General features: G+C 51.1%; 1 protein-coding gene across 1 annotated transcript in view; it reads left to right on the top strand.

The window, feature by feature from the left end:
- Positions 1-21,927, top strand: part of SMPD3 (sphingomyelin phosphodiesterase 3) — a 70,668-nt gene that overhangs the window by 1,102 nt on the left and 47,639 nt on the right. The gene's annotated exons all lie outside the window — the stretch shown is intronic.

The following is a 21,927-nucleotide window of genomic DNA, read 5'->3' as shown; positions in this document are numbered from 1 at the left end:
CCCAAACCCGGATGGGCACGTGCGGGGCGGGAGCGGGAGGGTCCCTCTCCCGCAGCTCGGAGCTCCGAGCAGACGCCCCCCGCGCCCGCGAGCCCTCCGGGCCGCTCCCCTCGGACCGGGCGCACCCCAGACCCGGCACGCGGCGGCCGCCCGGCACGCGGGGCTTTCCCGCCCCATCGCGGCGGCATCTGCGGGAGGACAAAGCGGCGGTGGCCGCACGGGCGGGTCTGCGCCACGGGCTGGGCGGGGGGCGCGGCCGCGGGCGCGGGGGGGGGGGGGGGGGGCTTCGGGCGCGGCGCGTGGAGCTTCGGCGGAAACGTGCCAGGAGCCGGGCGGGAGACAAAGCGCGCTCGCTCCTGGCGGGCCCGCGCGAGCCGGGATGGAAAATCCCGAGGGAGGAGGCGGCTGCGCCCGGGTAGGCACCATGCCCCGCACCCCCTCTCCCCGCCAGCCCAGCCCTTGATGCTCCGCGTGCGGTAATGGCAAACTGGGTCTCTTCTGGGCGCGTTCAGAACCTGTGACCACGAGGATGCGGACAGCCTCACATCTGGGGAGGGTCCCCAGGGTTCAGCAGGCAAGAGTCAGGTCCCCAGGGGGCAACGGCCACATGCATGCACGCGCGCGCGCACACACACACACACACACACACACACACATCTATCAGCCATATTAGATCAAACCGGCTTCCCCGTGTGTGCAAGCCACAGGAGTGTTAGCATGGGTATGCGATTAGGTGCATGGTTGAACGTGCCACTGTGTGCACCAGTGTTCGTGTGGGTTCCCTAGTGAGCTTGTGCATGTGGCTGGGTGGGGGGCGGGGCCCCAGGATTTCCAGGGTGGCCACAGGGTGAACATCCCACCCAGTCCCAAGACTCAGTAATGATCCATAATGTTCCAGGGACCCCCGCACAGTGTGGCCCAGGAAGTGGTACCCTCACAAGCATGTACAACCCTCTTCTAGGGTCTTCCGTCGATCCCATGCCTCACCAGGGTCCCATCTGTTCCATCCCTGAGAAAGTTTCCCCGTGGTAATGGCTCTCCTAAGGTCCGTAAATCTTTCCCCCCACCAACTCTGGGTGCCAACTGGGACTCAGGGAACGGACCGGCAGAATTCTTTATGGTACAGTGGCATGGTGGTGTCTGGGCAACTTTGGGCACTTTGACCTTTATTCTAGAAGGGCCACTGCTGAGACTGCTGGCCAGTGACAAGTGGCTTCTAATTCATGCTAGGTACACCCCGAGAGAGGACACAAAGCTGATACAAAGGTACTGCCTCAAGAGCAGCGATTCTCAATCAGGTGCTGTATGCCCCCTGAGGGCAGTATGTTCTAAGGGGTCACAGGCGAAAACTGTGAGAAATGGGGGAGACCATGACACACGAGTTGGGGGTCCAATAGTAGCACAGGGAGGTCCTGGAAGGAAACGGTTAGAAGAGGGTTCAGGTCAGAAAAACGTTGAGAAGCACTGCTCTACTGAGGAGAGACAGGCCTCCGGGACCGGCCACTCCAAGCAACTAAGCTGAGTTTTACAGTACTCCTGCAGAGGCTGTGTGGCTTGGAGATAATCCCTACCGAGAGCCCCATCCGGTCGGTGGAACAGGAAAAGCAGTTACCAGTCACTGGAGTCACCATCCAGCTCAGTCCGGCTGAGTCCAGTACATGTATCCACTACCAGTGTCCACAGTGACCTCTGCTGGGTGGAAGTTAAACGGAGATATAGTCTACTAACTTGTTAGTTCCACATCCTCATGGTGTAAGTACTCAGGCACTGTTAAGTAAAACCTACTTTAAAACATTCCTATTTGGAGGGCTGAAGCGATAGTACAGTAGGTAGGGGATGCTTGCCTTGTATGTGGCCAACCCAGGTTTGGTCCTTATTATCACATATGATCCACTGAGCCCCGTTAGGAGAGACCCTGAACACAGAGCCAGAAGTAATCCCTGAGTAACCACCAGGAGTGGCCCAAAAAACAATTTTTTTTTCTGTTTGAGGGTTCTCTGTCTGCCACTGCAGTTCTGTTATTATCTACAGTTCCGTCGAGCTAGTTCAAGCAATGGAACTGCCACCATCCTAACCCATAAGGAAATATTTAAAGAGGACCTCCAAAGGTCTTTGTTAAAACTTTGTGTCCAGTTAGGGGTGGTGCTGAATCCATTTATAAAGACAGTACATAGAAAACATTTATCAAGCTCAGGAGGTGGGTATTTTTCTGTCTTTTTTCTCCCTTTACTATTCTATTTGTGAGAAATCATACCTTGAGGTACTCATGGGTGACGCCTAAGTTTTCAGGGGACCATTTGGTGACCAGGGATCGAACCCAGGCTCCTGCATGCAAAGCTTTCATTCCAGCCCACTGAGTCATCTCTCCAGCCCTTCCCTTCTTTTTTTTCCTATTCCACTTCTATCCTTGTCTCTTCCTCATTAAATTAGCCAATAACATTCTTGAAAAACAAGCCTTTTCCTCCTCGGTGACAAAGTGAAATACAGTATCAGAAGGCCATTTTTTTTTTGTTTTGGGGCCACACCCAGCTGTGCTCAGGGCTTACTCCTAGCTCTGCTCTCCTAAATCACTCCTGGTAGTTCTCGGGGAACCTTATGGGGTTCTGGGGATCAAACCCAGGTTGGCTGCATGCAAGGCAAGCACTTTCTGTGTTGTGATCTCTCTCTGGACCTGGGAGGCCATTATTAAATGCAGCTAGATTATGAAGGCCGACTCTTCAGGCCTAACAATGGGGGTAGGGGACATGGATATGAAAGACTCGATGTGGAGAGCCCCTTGGGAGACAAGTGTCTCTTCTGGAGTTTCTCAGAAGGGATCTCATGCAGCCATAAAATCATCAGAGCTCCGCAAGGGAAAGGAGGGATTTAAGTACCTAGTATTGTTCTTACTTTGGCATCCATGTGATTTGCATTGAATTATGTGAGTCAGTATCATAAAGTAAAAATAGGACTAATCTCTTCCTTGCCTGTTCAGAAGGTGGCTGCATATATGTGCTGTGTTCTGCATCAGAGAGTGAAAAGCCAAATTATCTCATAAACTGAACCACCTGCTTTTCCTGATTAGAGAATCGCTCTTAACATCACCTACAGGCAATAACAGGATTTGATGTTTCCTTTAATTCATACCTAGATCTCTTTGTCTTGTAAAATAATGCTCATACATTATTACTTTCACTTGAGGTTAATCAAGTATGTTTAATTCTTGTGCTGAAGCCAAGTCAGTTAACTATCAGCAGATTCTGGAAGATTTTGGTGGTGTCTCTGTTCTTCTTGGGCTCAGAAAATTCCTCAAGAGTTCAGAGGACAGAAGGAACAGGTCTGAAGATTCTGTAAATCCTATGGGTGGTGTCATGTGTTTTTAAGAGAGGATCCATAGAATCTTCCAGGAGGGCTGGTTAAATGTGGAAGAATCTGAATGTTCATGTGCGTGCCGTGCACTCCGGGAGTGAGACTGAATCCCTGGTGATCAGCACGTCCCCCTTAGCCTCACTGGGGAAAGACACAAGACTGGAATGCGTGGAGCTGTCCAAGGTCCTGAAGAGCCAGCCCCTCCCTCCTCGGGTAGGGTGGTCTCTCCTGTATGGACCTGTGAGGATTTCCCCCAAAGCTCATCACAGAACAAAATAGGCGGCAGCAGAGCTATAGAGACTTTTACCGCATCCCTTCAAACGAACCCCTCACAATCCCTATTTCAAGAAGTACATGCTACTAATAGGAGGAAAGGGTGCTAAGTCAGGATCTTCACATGCACGAGCGTATTTCATCCTCACAGTCTTCCTGGGGAGGCGGTGGTGTTATTGCCACTTTCAAGATGAGGAACCTAAATGCTCAGAGGAAAGGGATTTGCCCATGTTCACACAGATCAGAAAGGGCCGAGTTTAGGTTCGACCTGGATATTTTAAACTTCAGAGCATCCCCCTTCCCTCCCACGGGATTTTCCTATCGCTAATTGTAGAGGCAAAATTGAAGCGCTAAACTCTCCGGTATGAGATTCTCTCTAACTAAGTGGAGGACTGGGATTGGAGACCCACTAAGATTCAATAAAGGCACAAAGGCCTTCCACATTCAGCGAGGATAATGCTGCGTACTTTACATGCTATTCCGACAAACGGTTCGTTCCCTGATCTTCATTACCAAAGAAGGGAAAGAGGGGGGCTGGAGTGATAGCCCAGTGGGTAGGGCGTTTGCCTTGCACACGGCCAACCCGGGTTCGATTCCCAGCATCCCACATGGTCCCCTGAGCACTGTCAGAACTAATTCCTGAGTACATGAGCCAGGAGGAACCCCTGTACATCGCCAGGTGTGGCCCAAAAAGAACAAATAAAAAGAAGGGAGAGAGGGAGTATACTGATGCTCTCGAGCAGTGGCCCTGGATTTTCTTTAAAGAAAGCAGGAGCCAGGAATGTGGCCAGTGGGAGGGTGGGAGGGCACATGCCTAACATGTGTGAGGTCCTGGGTTTGATCCCTAGCACTGGAAATGGGGGGGGAAAAAGCAGAACAATTTCACAGGAAGCCAAAACTGGATAGCCACAAAATGTTTTAATAATCTGTAAGGATGGACTGTTATTTTTTGATAAAGTACACATAGAGAGCAAAGAAACAGGGCTTATCTTTAGTCGCCAGCATCCTGTTCCAATCTTGAGGACTCTTAGATATTAAGAGGCTCCTTCCACCTGTTCCCACTCACATTTTCAGAAAAAAAAAAGAAAGAAAGAAAAGCCTCTAACCAAGAAAAAGAAATTCCCCCCACTGCCGAGAGCCTCCGCTAATCTCCTCGGAGCAGCACTTCCTGCCCTCTTCTCCTCAGCCAACACTCTGCCCTCCATGTGGCTGCAGGAACCCTGGAATTTGGTGGTCTGGGGGCTGCAGGGCTTCGGGCCACATTCTCTTCCGATTCTCCCGGGGGCCTCAGTCTTGCCATCTGCACCACAGGCCTGAGACTCCCCTGATCGGGGGCTCTAGATTTGGGTAGCTAACGGGAATTCAGAGAAAGAGATGTGTCCTTTGTTTCCGCCCTCCCTAGACCCGAGTATGCACAACACCCAGACAGGGGGTCCGGCCTTTGAAGAAAGATGCCTTGCATCAAGCTGGGTCTCAATCCATTCTGAATAATTTCTTGCCTTTCTGGATTGGGGCTTTGCAGGGCCTCTGACGCAAGAAGCCAAGGCTGCTACTGCTTTTCCTGAGGGCACTTGGAGGCCAAGGACCCGGCTCCCCATCTGGGTCTGCTCTGACTCATATGACTGCAGACAGATTTGATTGTTTTCTTATTTAGAGTCATTAATTAACTCTCCTCAGCATCAGAACAGCATGTAATAAGAGGGAGGCCATTTGTGGGGGTCTCCAGGCAGCCATGCCTACAGCTGAGCACCAGCTCCGTTGCTAACAAAATCAGGAAATGGCTATAATCCTGGCTATAATCCTTCAGAAAGCTTAAAATTGTCAAGACTTTAGGCCAATATGAGAAAGGAAGTCAAAGTGTAATGAATCGCTAAGGCTGTGATTGTTATTTTGCCAAAATTGGGAGGCCCCCGGGTCCCTCAAACAATTGGATTTTCATTCATGCAACAAGCACTTCTTGTTTCTACAAGGTGCCAGGGACAGAACTGGACACAGGGAACACAAACCAACATGGGAAAAGCTTGTCAGAGAGAATACTGAACCGAAAGAGGAAGCAGATAGCGATCCTGAGAAGGGTGAACAAGCAGTTTGCTTTTAGAAATGGAAAAAAACCTTAGTAATCATAAATCACCATCTCTCAACATGAGGAAGGAAGCTGAGGGGAAGTGACAGTTGCTACAGGCCATAGTCTACGTTAGGGCAAAGGCGGTGACTAGGACCCTGGTTTTATAACTCTTAAAGCATGTACTTTTCCACTGTCTGAAATTGCTGTTCTAGTCTTTAAATTATCCAAAGGGTGTATTTCCATTAATATAGGCTGTGATCCAATCCTACAGCTAATCCTAAATTTGAAGTTGAAACAGAAACAAAAGATTAGCAGGGAAAGGAGAATGTTTATACCCACATTATCCAAAATGGTGGCCACATCTGGCCAGTTCGAATGGAGATGTTATGCAATTAAAACATAACAGGTTTTTAAAAATCTTATCACTTATTAATAATGTTAATATTGAGGGCTGGAGAGAGGATAGGACACTTGCTTTGCACAGAGAACCTTGGTTCCATCCCCAGCACCACATACAGTCCCCAAGTTCAGAGAGGAGTGATCCTTGGGCTAGGATTAATTCCTGACGACCACTGGGTATAGCCTCAAACAAAACAAGTCTTAACATGAAATTATATATGACTATATTTGGTTAAAGAATATGTGCTATTATTGTTAGTTGGTTCCTTTTTATGCTTACTAGAAAGCACATTTGTGGTTTGCTTTTTTTTTGTTTGGTTTGGTTTTGGGGCCACATCCGGCAATATTCAGGGGTTACTCCAGGCTCTGCACTCAGGAATTATTCCTGGAAGTGCTCGGGGACCATTTGGGATGCTGGAAATTGAACATGGGTTGGCCATGTGCAAGGCAAACACCCTACCTGCTATACTAACACTCTGACCCAAATGCTTTCCATTTTTAATTCACACTGTATCTCTACTGGACAGTACTAGAGTGCTTAGGTTTAGGGGTAAATTTTCTTTGTAAAACAAGGCATTCTGCATAGTAGATTCTATAATCAGTCAGCCGGTGGTGAATCCAGGCTCTACTATTTGGGCTGTGTGACCTTGAGCAAATTGTTCTTTCCAAATCTGTTTCCCCCTCAGTAAAATGAGGCAGAGGATACCTCCTCATTTAGTAGCTAAATCACTTAGTCCACAGACTGGCACATCATGAGTGTTTAATTACTAGGAGCTGTTGCTATTGTCAGAAGAAACTCATAGACTCGTACAAGACAGGAGTAGAAGGAAATATGACAAGCAGACAATCTTCAGATAAATCAAGCAAAAGATTTGCTAGTTGAAACATGATTGAAAACACTTGCTAAGTATATGTTCATGAGTTTCCTTGATGTGGCCCTAATTTTCTGGTACTGAGGAAAGATTTCAATCTATTTACATAAGCATACGGGTGAATAAACAGATTAGCTAACTGTATTATGCACAGGTCTTGACCTCTGCTAATGAGTTGAGGAAGAGGATGATTAGAAGGTACTTGGAACAGATGACCCTGGAACTCTGAGCTCTCAGGCTTCAAGGTTCCTCAGGGAAATGAGAGTCTTGTGCTCTCCTCGAAAGATCCCATGCGGAAGTCAGACAGATCTGAAGCCTAAGTCTCTCTGCTCTCCAATGGCCTTGATCAGACACTATTTTCTTGGCAAAATGATGCTAGTACCACATAGGATGTGGCGAGGCAAGCTGCCGAGAGTATTCGATATGCCAGACACAGTAACAACAAAGTCTCCAATGGAGACGTTACTGGGCCTGCTCGAGGACTGAGTTAAAACAATGCAAATAAGTACCTACTACATAGTAGTCACTCAAAGGGGCTGGAGCGATATCACAGCGGGTAGGGCGTTTGCTTTGCATGCAGCTGATCAGGGTTCGATTCCCAGCATCCCATATGGTCCCCCAAGCATCATCAGGAGAAACCTGAGTGTAAAGCCAGGAGTAACCCTTGCGCATCGCTGGGTGTGACCCAAAAAGGAAAAAAAAAAGGTATTTTAGGGCTTATGCCGGTCCCAGGAGTCGCTCCTGATGGTGCTTATGGGACCATATGCAGTGCCAGAGATCTAACCAGGGACAGCTGCATGCAGGGCAGGTGGCCTACCACCTGTACATTTTTCTGTGACCCCCTCGGGTGTTCTTTAATTGAAAAAGTTCTTTTAAGAATCTCCAATGTTTTTTACAATTCCACTGTTTCATTCCCCCATCCTTGACCATCCCTGAGGAGGTTAAAAGTCTGGTTTCATCTGATTACATCTACACCAAAACGCAGGGTCTTGGTAACTTTGGCCACACCAATCTTTCATGTTATTTTTAGTCCCCATAACACATGAGGTTCTGTCTCTGGAATGATGAGGCAAGCAGCAAAATAGCCATTATTTTCCATCATATTTATCCTGAACTCCTGATGTTCTGACAGTGTTTAGGGCACTTTATACCCAGCTTTTCTTTAAAAATAAAGCAAGTCCAGGGTGTTGCTCAATGGTAAAGCACTAGTGTTGCATATGTGAGGCCCCGTACCCCAACCAAAGTGAGCCTTTTGGGCTGGGGAGAGAACTCAAAAGACTGAAGCACACACCCAGCATGCAGAGGGCCCAGGTTCAATTCCTGGCACTGTAATATCCGCTCCCCCCCCCCCCCGCCCCCAGCACTGACAGAGGGGCCCTGCTGGCTCAAGCAATGCTATACCCGGGCAGCACCAGGCCACTAGTGGTGGCCCCTGGGCTCTCTGAGCACTGGTATAAATATAAAGGTCTGTAAATCCAGGGGTCAGCATGAAACTACAAGGGACAGGGCACTTACTCTGCATGCTGCTGAGCCAGGTTTGATCCCCAGCATCACATATGGTCCCCTGCCCCCCGCCCCGGGAGTGATCCCTGAGTGCAGAGCCAGGAGTGATCCCTGAGCACCAGTGAATGTGACCCAAAACCAAAAGTGTGTTGGGGGGAGGGCATAAATCTGGAGACCATTGCCCCAGAAGCAGAATGATCCCGTGCCTCTGACCACGATCCCTACATGGTACGGGTCCTGAGGGCATGCACTGCTACGCCCTGACCATCTCTTATTCTTCCACAAGTTTGCCTCTAGAACCAAGACACACATGTTAAGCTCAGTGAAGACAGTAACAGGCCGGCTGGACTCAGACACAGAGAGAGCCGGCATCCACAGAAGTGGGAGCAACATGGTCTTAGGTACAGGCGCGGCAGGGAAGAGCTGGTTCAGCCCTGTTCTTTGGGGGAGCCACCAATTTCCAGGGAGCTAAGTACCAGGGCTGTTCTGGGAGCGGGTGTGTTGGCATTGCCCCCTGGCACCCCCCCTTTCACACATTTAACGAAAGCTGCATGGGACCCAGCAGGGGGTAGACAGTTTGAGCCTTGAGGGTCTGGCTGGGAAAGCCACCCACGAGCACAGTCAGCCAAGGCACAGAGAGGAAGTCGCCGGGGCAGGCTAATGGACGGGGCGGGCCGGGCGGTGGGGAACTGGCCTCCAACCAGACAGACTCGAGTCTGAAGCTCAGCTTCATCATCAGATGCGTGGATCCAGGCCAGGGCTTTTATCTCTCCGAGCTTCATTCTTCCTTATCTGGGGCAAGCAAGTCTACTTTTTCCTGGACTCATATCCATGACGTGACAGTATGGAAGGAAAGTCTCTGGGTACTACTAACCCCGTTGTTGAGTGTGACAGGGCATCACGCACTGTGCTGGGCACTTTAGATACACGCTAAAGGCTTACCACTAGTATCCATATTCTGTGGCTAAGTGAAACAGGCCTCCAGGCCTTTAACTCTCCCAAGGTTATGTGGGCAGTTAAGAAGTGGGGCCGGACTCGGACCCCTGCGAGCTGACAGCCTCGCCCGACCAGTGTGATCCCTGCCTTCCTGGCTCAACCGCAGCAGAGTTCCAGCAACTGTTATTTTGAAGAATAAGATGATTTGTGGGTTATCGAGTGAAAAGCTGCACTGATGGTCTTCAGGGGGTGTGTGACACGGAGAGGTGAAGGGGTATTGGCAGGGTGGGGAGAAGCTGTGATGAAATGAAGACGGTTGGAAATAGCTGGTGGGGTGTCCTGGGGGCCCTAAGATGGAGAAGAGGATTTCTCTAGCAAGGGGATATTTAGGAAAACTTGACTGTCCGGGCCAAAGAGTTCTCCCTACATGGGGCTGGAGCGATAGCACAGCGGGTAGGGCATTTGCCTTGCATGCAGCTGACCCAGGTTCGATTCCCAGCATCCCATATGGTCCCCCCGAGCACAGCCAGAAGTAATTCCTGAGTGCATGAGCCAGGAGTAACCCCTGTGCATTGCTGGGTGTTACCCAAAAAGCCAAAAAAAAAAGTTTCAATAAAGTAGAGGATCAGTTAATTCCTTATTTAAAAAAAAAAAAAAGAGTTCTCTCTACAGAACTGAGCTTAGCGGGGTGGTGGCTGGGAGGGGCCCCTCCCCCACCTCTGAGACAATTGGTGGGGGTAAGTGGACACTGGTGGAAGGTGTGGTGTTGGGATACTGTATGCATGAAATAATATTGTAACAATATTGTATTAACATATTGTAAATAATGGTGCTTAAAAAAAAGAAAGAAAAAGGAAAAATAATCTCTTTTTCTCTGCGGACCCCACAGCCTTTTGGGGGTGCAGCAATCATTCAACAGCGGCCGCCTCCCATGCAGAGGGCTCATTTCATGTAAGGGGGTTTCTCTGGATTTGTCATCCTGAGTTCAGTCTGTGTGTGTCTCTGCAAAGTGCCAAAGGCAGGGATGTGGAACCTGACAGTCGCCACGGGCAGTAGCTCACCAACTTTGGGCGTGTCACAGAGCATTCAGAGGCAGGGCTGCTGGCACCGTGGTCCAGCGTGGTGCTCTGCTTTTCTAAGGATGTCTGTAGATTTTTCTTACACTTGGCCTTCACCAAAGTCCTGGGCAATGAAAGAGTGGACAGCCAGGGAGACAGCTCAGAACTGAAGTTCAAACCCTGGCACCATATGGTACCTCCGTGTGGTGTAGGGAAGCACTGCGGGGAACCCCCACCCCCACCCCCACCCCGCATCAGTGAGAGCAGTCCTGGTGGCCTCCAGCACTGTGGGGTCTGAGCACGGAACCATTCAATTGGCTGAGTATCCCCAGGAGGGGCCCTGGGGCCGCCTGAGCGCCACTTGGGAGGCTGGAATACAAGAATGGAAGGTCAGCTAAGAGGGTCCCTACCTGTGATAAAAGGCAGGTGGAGGGGCCGGGGTGACAGTACTGCAGGGAGGGTGTTTGCCTTGCATGGGGCTGACCAGGGTTCGATCCCCGGCATCCCATGTGGTTCCCAGAGCACCGCCAGCAGTGAATCCTGAGTATAAAGCCAAGAGTAACCCCTGAGCATCAAAGGGTGTGACCCAAAAGGCCAAAACCAAACAAACAAACAAAAAGGCAGGTGGAGGCACTTCCAGGGTCCTAGCCCAGGGACCAGGTACAGGTGCAGTTCCCAAAGGTCAGTTCGGGGCTGAGGTGAGATGGGTGTTCTCAAAGAGCAGAGGCAGGAAGCTCAGTGACACCCTTAAGTGCTGCTGTGAGGGCCTAAGCTTGGGGGTCACTGTGGATACCACAGCCCTTTGGGGGTGCAGCAGTCATTCAGCAGCGGCCCCCACCCACGCAGAGGGCTCATTTCACGGAAGGGGGTTTCTCTGGATTGACCGTCCTGAGTTCAGTCCGCGTGTGTCTCGGCAAAGCGCAAGTACTGGTGAGCAGACTCCATTCTCCTCAGGCTGGCGAGAAGGAAAATCTCTGTTTTCTAGTGAGTGTCGTCACAGCTGACCGGCCGGTTCCTCTCCCTGGCTATGCGCCTAATAACAGTGGAAACACAGGCAGGAAGGGAGTGGGAGGGAAGCCTTCTCCCAGGAGCACCTGCAGTTCTGGGGAGCCCGGGTGTCGGGGTGGGAGGTGGGTAGGCTGCAGAGCCATGAGAGCCTCTTAGTGAGTAGAGGAGTTCTGAAGTACAAGGGATTAGATTGAAGACATCATGGGACTGTGTTTTCTTTTGCTTTTCTCTTTTGTGTGTGTGTGTGGGGGGGGGAGCGTGGGGTCCCAGTGATTCCTGGCCAGCTGGGCTGTCTGTTCAATGCGAGGAAGAGCCCAAAGATGCCATGGTGCCTGGGTCCTGTGGTGCGGGGACATCTGGCCCACCCCAGCAGTACTCGGGAGCCTCTAGGGTCACGCCCAGCCATGCCTGGGCCCACAAAGCGCGTGGAGAACCTGGGATGGGTGCGTGGACTGCCCTGGCCTCAGGGCTGGGTTTTCTTTGGAAAGTCCTCCTAGGGTTCTAGATGCCCTCCATAGTTCTGGAAGGTTGGGGAAGCCACTGACACATAAATGAGAAATGTCTTTGGTAACAAAATGCTAAGGGCTTCTCTGGCCACTGACCCTGTAATGACTAACCTGCTCCACCATACCCTGGCCCCAGTGAAATGGTGATTTCTGAAGACCCAAATCGAATCAGGAGGGTTGGAGAGATAGCACAAGAGGTAAAGTGCTCACCTTGCCAGCGGCCACCCCCAGTTTGAACCCCTGGTGCCACATGGGTCCCGAGTTCCATCAGAGGTCTCTCCTCAGCAGAGAGCCAGGAATAGCCCCTGAGTACCACCTGGTGTGGCCCTCCAAAGCTAATAAAGTCGTAAGAGAGAATGAAATGTAATTCAGGACAGCCAAACAATGAGAACAAAGGAGAAAAGGGTTAGGGTGCCTGAGCATCATCACGTAAAGCTGTGGTTTTCTCAGAGCAGAGCCCAACCCCTCTGACTCCACAGCACCACTGTGCAGCTCTCAGACGGCCCCGCGACCATGCCTCTAGCACAGGGCCCGGCACACAGCAGCCTGCCCAGCGAGTAGCCACTGCTTGCTCAAGCCTCTGGTACTTTATTCTGTGTTCAGTCTCTGCCCCACACTGAGGAAGAGAATGGGGAACGGTCCCTGGCTGTAGGGAGCTCATCCACTCCTAAAACCGGGCCGGGACTGTATCGCAGGAAATGTACAACTGAACATGGCCACCTCCTGATGATTCCTTCTAGGCGTTTCCCCAGCTGTAACCCAGCTGGAGAGCCCCATGGGGGGTCATCTCCTGTCCACCTCACCGTACATCAGGTGTGAGGAGGTTCAGCTGTGGAATCTGGGGTAGGAAAGTGGAAGAGATGCAGAGGCTGGGACATTTCAGAAACTCACTGCACAGGTTCAGAGGGAATGTTTTCCTTTCAAGCGCTTCATTTGGAAGACCCCTGCCCCCACCTCCCAGACCCTTTGCCTGCAAACAGAGCAAGCTGCCACACTGGGTGCCACAAAGCAGTGTGGCCCCAGAAGTCAAGCTTCTCAAGGGCCCGCCCAGCACAGCAAAGGGGCTTTTCTGTTAAGACCTTCAGAAAAACACGATCCTAAATGAACTGATCATGAAGGGTCACACATCTAGTAAGACCAAGCCACTGCAGACTATGAGTCCAGTATTAACACCCGAGTCGTACAGTAAACATCAAGACACGTGGAACAGTGAAAGAAAATCAGCTGGGAACTGCTGAGATCCTATAATGAACTGGAGCTGGCCTGCTGAGTGACCTTAAACGTATCCTCAGTTTCCTCCTCTGGGTCTCGGAGAGCTAGCCAGTGGTCAGACCCGGTGGGCCTGGAGCAGCCTGGCGATTCGGGTGGTGACTCTGATCTCCGTGCCCAGGCCTGGCTCACAGCAGCCCCAAGGCCACTTCTGCACTTGCCAGTCTGCCGGTTGGTTGGGGCCTCTGTACTCCTGAGTGTCCCCAAGGATCTGTCGAGATGCTGGGACCAAAGGACCTTGTTTAGGGGGTGTCAGCCTTTTGATGCGTGGTGGAGACAGCCCACTCTTCCAAATCAGTACTTGGTTCCACATGCGTCCCCGTAGCCATCAGGTCCCTGCCCCGTGCCTCGCCAGCAGCCCTCTGCCCCAGGGCCTGTTCCTCTCTGGGAAGCGGGGTCCTCACGTGTTGAAAGTCCCTGGGGGGCAGGTCAGCCCCAGACTTCCTCAGGGCCTCGAGGAGATGACACCCGGCACTAACCGTCTCCCAATAGAGATGCGTGTCACAAGAGGCCAGGAGCCTGCTTCATGTCAGTAATGATCCTAACAAAGCTGATGGAGAAGAACAAGAAGGCAATGGAGACCTTCCTGAGCTCTGACTATTGGTCTTCCGCAGCTGCCCTGGCCTGCCTTCCGGTGCCAGCCGTCCCCCTAGTCTGTGCTCGCCCAGAACGGGTTCCTCTTATGCTACAGGAGACGGAGGAATAAAATGACTTGCATCAATGGAAAGAAGTGTTTAAATTTAAACAAATTGTTTAAAGAAGTTAATGGTCCTAGAGAGAGAGGATTTTTTTTTTATGGCCCAGGAGGGTAAGAGAAGCATGCTTTATTTATTTTTTTATTTATTTTAATTGAGTCACCCATGAATTACAAAGTTACAAAGATATTTATGATTGAGTTTCAGGCATCCATGGTTCCAACACCAGTCCCTCCACCAGCGCCCACTACCTTCCATCAGTGACCCCAGTTTCCCTCCTGCCCCCCAGCCTGTCTCTGTGGCGGGCACCTTTCCCGGAAGAGTTGTAATATCTAATACATTAGTGCAATACCTAGCGAATAGAGTAGATAAATGGAGGCACTAAAAGAGTTCTCACTAGAATTCTATTTACAATCTTTAAAAAAAAAAAGCACATTTAAAAATCATTCACATGTGCCCAGAAGTCTCACGCTAGAGATTCACACCCTCTGTGTCCTCTAACATCTTAGCGAAGCCAGATCTAGCCAGCTCAGGTTCCCTTCCCCTGACCCCACCCTCACCAGGGCCCCTCTGCCGCGGGACCCTCTCTCTGCAGAGTTCACCCCGACCGCTGCGACCCTGGTGGCTCAGGAGGCTTTGCCTAACCAAGGGCCGGTAGGAGCCAACTCCTGGGGATGCTGACACTTTCCTTACTGTCACCCGCTTGCTGTCACCCTCCAAAGAGGGCCTCTCACAGGAAGCACTGGGGCAACTCCCAGGAGCAGCAAACAAAGAAAAATCTCCAGCAGACCTTTCAAACTCTTCAGCAGCTCCTATCACCTCCACCAAAGGAGAGGAGAAGGGCCAGGCTGGGAGCAGCGGGGCTGCTTCGACAGGGAACACAGAGGCAAGCGAGAGCGTTCGTTGGAGGCAACAGAAGCAGAGCAGTGGAGAGAGAAACAAGATGTCTCCCTTCCAAATCACTGCGAACAATCAAAAGAAACCATCAGCTATGGCTCAGCAGCCAGGGAAGAAAGGAAAGGCAGAAAACAAGAAATCCAGATGACAGCCTCCCCCGCCCCCAACAGTTATGGCAATAAATGTAAGCATTTAACAGTCCCCTGTGAAAGGACAAAGGTTCCCTGATTAACTTAATGCAAGAGCCTGACCTAAAATAAAAATGACTCCAAGGTAGGCAAAGCTATGCCAGGTAGATGCAAACAATAGAAAAAGCGTGAGTGGCTCTCCCAGACAAAGCACAATTGAAGGCAATAAGCAACATCAGGCAGGATTAAAAGGGTAATTTTATATTCAGAGAAGCGATTGTGAAAGCAGAACTGTTCTGAGCATTTGTACACTCCGTCTTTTAGCATCAAAATACTTGAGGCAAAACCCTTGCCATTGTTAGAAGTACAGGATGGAGACAGTTGTGTAAATAAATTTACACACTACTCCCAGTAGCTGCCGTCAAGTATTACAACAGAAGGAGTAACAGACTAGAAGGCTAAATGAATAAATGCAATCCCTGGTACCACAAAAATGGTATTTTAAAACGTGAAATTAAAAGGTGTGTTCGGAATGTTTGCCTTGTTTCAGAAAACCATTCTAGGGAGGGAGAGATAGCTGGATGATAAGCACTCACTGTCCGTGTGTGAGGCCCTGGGTTTGACACACAAGTAACAATACCATAATAAACGGACACTGGTAAATGTTGGATTGTGTATAATTATATGTATATATACACAACTTATAATTTCAATTTTAAAAATCCTAAACCACTAAAAACACATTTAAAATCATTGAAAGAATATACCTGTCACTGTCACTGTCCTCCTGTTGTTCACTGATTTGCTCAAGCGGGCCCAATAACGTCTCCATTGTGACACTTGTCACTGTGTTTGGCATATAGAATACGTCACGGGTAGCTTGCCAGGCTTTGCTGTGAGGGCAAGATGCTTTCGGTAGCTTGCCGGGCTCTCTGAGAGGGACAGAGGAATCAAACCTTGATTGGCCAGGTCGGCTTCGTAAAAGGCAAAAGCCCTACCCGCTGTGCTATCGCTCCAACCGTCAAAAGAATATACCAAAATGTTATTATTTGGTTTGGTTACAGAGATTGAAATATAGGGCTTCATTTTTTAAACTTCAAACTCTCCTTAATGATCAAGTAATATTCTGTGATTCTTTTTTGGGGTGGGTCACACCCAGCATTACTCAAGGCTTACTTTTGGCTTTGCGCTCAGGAATCACTGCTGGCAGGGCTTGGGAGACCATATGGGTTGCCGGGGATTGAACCCAGGTTGGCCACGTGCAAGGCAAGTACCCTACCTGCACTGTACTATCTCTCCAGCCCGGTGTGATTTTTCTTTTTTTAAAGAGACACAGCCTCATGGTTTTATCATTTCCCCCTTGGATTAATCATCTCTAAGATTTGTGTTAAAAAAAAGTTTCTAGAGGGCACCCTGAGCAGGACTGAGGCAGGCAGGTTTCCACAGCGATGAGGGACTATGTGACAAGGGGGACCAAGCTCAGGACCTCATGCAAGCTAGGTGCGGGCATCACCACTATGAGTAGCTCCCCAGCCCCTGACTTGGGACTGAACAGACCCAACGGGCCGGGATGGCAGCACACCTCCTTGACTTCTCCAGGCTCGCCAAGTCACTCCCTCCCTGAAATCTTCTGTTTCAAGCATATTTCCCTAACTCCACTCCCATTGCTACAGTTGTACCTCTGGGTTTGTTTGAGGGTCACATCCTGTAATATTCAGCGGTTACTCCTGACTCTGAGCTCAGGAATTCCTCCAGGCAGTGCTCAGGGGACCATATGGGATGCCAGGGATCAAACCCGGGTCAGGAACTGGTTTGTGCCTTTTTGACCCTCTCTGACCTCTGCAGCTAGCTCAAACCTGGCTGCAGATGACGGACTTGGTCTTGCTTCCCCGCTGGGGACCTCACCTTCCCTGCAGGCCAGGAATTCCCAAAGTTTACCCAGAGTCCAAAACTCATCATAGAGTTTCAAAGATCTGACATCAGCCTGCAGACCTAGGCCGGTTTTCAGGACACGCCTGTCCGTGAAGCACCTCTGAGTGTGATCAGGTAGGGAGCCATGAGGCTAGCAAGAAGGCTGCCCTGAAACCATCTAAGTGAGGGGCTGGAGCAATAGCACAGTGGGCGTTTGCCTTGCACGCGGCCAACCCAGGTTCAATTCCCAGCATCCCATATGGTCCCCTGAGCACCGCCAGGGGTGATTCCTCAGTGCAGAGCCAGGAGTAACCCTGTGCATCTCTGGGTGTGACCCATAAGCAAAAAGAAAAAAAAAAAAAAACCATCTAAGTGAACCATCGCCTTGACCACAGCTCTCTCCATGCTGTCTGAAAAGGGACTCTGACCTATGGTTGGAGGGAGGTCCAGAGGAAGCGCTACGTCACACCCACTGAAAACCAGGCACAGGCTGCTCTAGCCCTGCTCCCCTCCAAGTCTCTCCAGCCCACCCCCACCCGCAGCTGCCAGCCCTGCTTCCCGCTGAGCTCTGCGGAGCTGCGGTTCCTCCTACATCTCAGGACAGGGCAGAAAGTCCGTAAAGACTCCCAAGTCTGTCATCTACCAGCAAAATGAGGAAGGATGAGATCAGGGTTTTTAGCTCACTGATGTGGTTCGTTAATTTAAAGGTACTGTTTCTTTTGAAAATGACAAAAATAAACTTAAGTACTAATTCAAAACATATATTCCTATTGATTTCAGCTAAAGTACATACTCTCATTGGGAAGGAAATTGCTTGAAGAGAGTGTTTTAGAAGTATTACATATAATTTCTCTTGCATTCCTGGGTCTGGATTGCTATCCAGTTCCCATTTTATTTTGAGAGGCAAATAGCGCATGAGACGACTCTGGCAAAAAAGGGTTTCTTGAAGTACTTTGCAGCTATTTGGTTTGGGAGAAGAGAGATTGCTAAGTAACCTCTAGCAAGTCATTCTCCTTGATTTGAAAACTGCTTTCTTAAAGATGAAGGAAAGAATTTCAACAATTACTGCTGTAAAGAAAAAACATGTTTTTATGTATCTATGTCTTATATAAAATGCTACTCTAGTATCTACCTTGCAGCAAGAGCTCAGTAAACATAGAAGATATTGTTATTCTCATGCCAAACTGCTCCTGTCCAGCACATGATGGATGGTGAGGGGGCTTGGGGGGGGCGTAAGGAGGGAAAAAAACAAAACAGTTTCCCACCATTCCCAGTCGTGCAATCCCTAATTCGACATCCTTTCTCCTCTGATCAGGAAGCCGTGGAAGGCAGGGGATCAGCAGAGAAGTAATTAGAGGAAACACCCTTAGAATCTCTCCTTTGTTCACTAGCTTTGGAGCCACACGGGACAGTGCTCAGGGATCACTCTTGGAGGTGCTCGAGGGATCACATGCAGTGCTAGGGCATCAGTCAGTCGTGAGGGTCAGTCATGTGTGAGGCCAGTTCTTACCCCTGCACTCTGTCTCTGACTCTAGAATAAATCTAATTAGTAAATTAAATGCATTAGTAAAACTAAATTAGTAAATTAGTCCCAAACTTTATTACATATCAAATAAATGGGATATACCAATGTCTGAAACACAAGTTCCAACTGATCAAGGACATATTCTCTCGCAAGCAGGCACAGCATCACTTCCCTCGGGACAGGAGGCCCTAATATCCCCCTCCTCATATGAGCCCTGAAGCCTTTTTTTTTTTTTGCTTTTTGGGTGACACCCGGCGATGCTCAGGGGTTACTCCTGGCTCATACACTCAGGAATTACTCCTGGTGGTGCTCGGGGGACCATATGGGATGCTGGGAATCGAACCCGTGTCGGCCATGTTGGCTGCATGCAAGGCAAATGCCCTACCTGCTGTGCTATCACTCCAGCCCCCCCCTGAAGCCTATTTCTGAGCCCTACAAGACTCAAAGCATCTGCTGTCTGGGGCCACATCCCCTTACTCCAACCATCTTCTTCCTGCTAACTGTTCTTGCCTTTAATGGACAGTTCATATGTGTTTCACGAGTGAATATAGTTGAATTCTGCCCCCTCCCCTTTTGGACCTCCATGCACTGAACTGGCAAATATGCATTTTGTGCTAAAACTGGGTCTGTGACTTGGCTCCCAGCAATAACTGCACAGAAGGCAAGTGATTAAATAATGCGTATCTATCCACTTGACATGACATTCGGCCGCCACTAGAGTTGATGCTCTCGAAGACTCAAAGGCCACACAGAGATGCCTCGAACACTAATTGACTAAACAGGCCGTGAAGAATGCTCCTGGTTCCGCCCTCGGAGGCAGGGTCCCGAGCGCAACGGGAAGCCCCACAAGACTGGATTCTGTAAGGGGGCTGGGATTCGGCCCGGTGGGCTTCCAGGTTCTCTTCTGTAGCGTTTGGTTTTTCACGGTGAACATTGGCATGATGAGGGTGAAAGGTCCTGAAGACTGAAAATTAGTTTTAGGCGTCCTCACACACATGGCCAAACTCAGTGAGCTGAACTGACTGCAAATGAAAGCAGAAGACGCTGGGGAGAGGCTCAACCTTGGAGCACTTCCCTGTGGTGGGGGGGGGGGTCCTGGGTTCCACCCCAGGCCTGGGAAGGAGGGAGGATGGCAGGGAGGAAGGGAGAAAGGGAGGGAGGGAAAGAAGGACAGAGGGAGACAAGGAGAGAGAAGGGAGGGGGGAGGGAAGGCAGGAGGGAGGGAAGGAGGGAGGGAGGGAGGAAGGAAGGAAGGAAGGAAGGAAGGAAGGAAGGAAGGAAGGAAGGAAGAAAGGGAGGGCGGGCAGAGGGAGGGAGAGAGGGAAGAAAGCAGAGGAAATTGACCAGGGAGAGGATGGGTAAACCAGAATACATTCTGAAATGAAATGTGGTCTTGACCCAAAACAGCTGTCGTGCTCAGCCTCAGAGGCTGAATTAATTCTCCTCTTAGTTCATTGACATCTATGAAATTGATTCTCGCCACGAAATCACAACCCGTGGCCCTGGCCTTGCAGCGGATGAGAAGCATGACTGGGAGGCAGCGGAATGCACCCACACCAGACGCTGGCACGGGGGGCCGCGGGGTGGGCTTTGCCGCGACCCGAGTGTTATCTCTGACAAATGTGCTCTGCTCGTGCGTTTCTGGAGGGGGGGGCAAAGAAGGAAATGGGTGAGGGGCAGGGGTGCATGAGCGGTGTTAGGGGGAAGGGGAGCAGCTTCAGCCGACCATGAGCAGCACACCCTGGCCGCGCGTTCAGTTCCCTTCCTCGCTGGAACCCCAGCTCCGGGCCCGCTGCACTGGGAAGCCTCTGCTCTGGGCTCTCGAGTCCTTCACTTGGTAAAGAACCCGTGAGGCAGACACAGTCCAAGGGCTCTTAGCATCTCGCTGCTGACAGGCGGCGGCTGCCTCAGTCACCCCCGCTCCGCCACAGCCCGGAGCAGGGCCTGTGGAGCCCACCCCACGTCCCCCACCTGCTTTTCCTCCTCCCCAAGCTCCTACTGAGCAGAAACCAGCCTTGTGCGGGGGATCTGTGCCGGGATGGCAGCCTTGAGGCCAGCGACACTTCCTGCCCCCCTTCCCCAGAGCCTTCTCGCGAGATCCAGCCCCGCGCCAGAGTGCCCAAGGCATTGCACACTGGCCTAGTACATTTTTCCAAACAAACCCACCGGCCCTCTGGCAACCCCAAGTCCAGGGTCCTGCCCTAAAGGACCCCACCATCCGCAGGAAGGCAGAGGGGCTACTGATTTTTGCCCACTCTAAAGCCAGGTCCCCAGTCAGGCGGCCCTCCTGGAATTGGGTGGGCCAGACGCTGATCTAGCCTACGATGCCATGGCACTGAACAGGTTATCTCCAGAAAGGGGTCATCTCCCCTGGGGCAGCTGGCCTTGGGGGCATCACTGAGATTCTCCACTGGCCTGATCACAGCCGTTGCGGCCCACTGAGGTTTTTGACGCGTCTGATCATAGCCCCCTCCAAGCTTTCCCCCTTTCTCCCCCTGCCGGCCTCTGTCCATGTCTGTCTCGCTCCTCCCGACCCTCTCGCCCTGGACCCAGGTGCAGATGGCGGCTCTGGGACAGGAGGGCTCAGAGACTGCGTCTTGCCAACCTCCAAGTTCACCCTCTCATCTCTATCCATGATCGGACATGGGCGTCCAGCTCCGCCTCCTGCCCTTTGCTGTCCAGAGTCAAGACGATTTGAGAGCAAAAAGCTGAACCCCACCTCCGCCACCCCACGCCCCACCTTGAAAGCCCCAGCAGAAGAGCCCTCCTTTCTAGGGAAAGGTGGCAAGGCCCCTGGAAGCTGCCCGCGCCCCCTGAAGTCAGGAGGGCGGGTAGAAGCGGGGCTCAGGGCGGGTTCATACACCCGAGTCAGAGTGACTGTTGAGGGTCTGTGGGACTGTCGCCCAAGCGGCTGCCACCTGACGGGTCCCCAGCCTTCCCCGAGCACGTGCTCCTTACTGTCCTCTGCTCCCTACGGCCTTTTCCTTGGCCAGCTCTTCTCAAGAGATGCTCACCGAAGCCAAAGGGTCTCTGGGCTAGAAAATCACGGGCAGTTCGCCACTTTAAGCGGAGTCAAGTGAGTCTGTCTCCACGGTGATGTTTATTTCCCTGCTCTCAGGATGAGGCACGGGCTGCTCCAAAGCAAACAAAGGAAAGGGAAGCGGACAAAGGTGGACACAAGCGCACGGGTCCAGAGCAGAGACGGCCTGGCAGGTCCATGCTTTCCGCGGGCATTAGGAGCTTCCCTCTGGGGAAGCCTGGTCTTTTCCGGGCATTTCTGGGGTTTGAGCACAAGAGAACAGGGACTGGGCTGCTCGGGTAAACCTGCCTTGGACCAGCCCCCACTTCTCAGGCCTCTTGGCCCCTCTCTGCCCTGCTTACCCACCTCCTTTTCTCCCAATTCATGTGACTGTCAGCTCCCACAGGTGGAGGTAACTGAGGCCTGAGCTCACAGCATGACACCGTCCCAGGCACTTTCAAGCCTACGTCCCTATCCTGTGACCCAAATGCAAGATGGTACACCCAGAATCATCC

The sequence above is a fragment of the Sorex fumeus genome, unplaced genomic scaffold (assembly GCF_029834395.1).
Source record: "Sorex fumeus unplaced genomic scaffold, SorFum_2.1 ptg000122l, whole genome shotgun sequence".
NCBI lineage: Eukaryota > Metazoa > Chordata > Mammalia > Eulipotyphla > Soricidae > Sorex > Sorex fumeus.
This window is presented reverse-complemented; position numbering and strand designations above follow the sequence as displayed.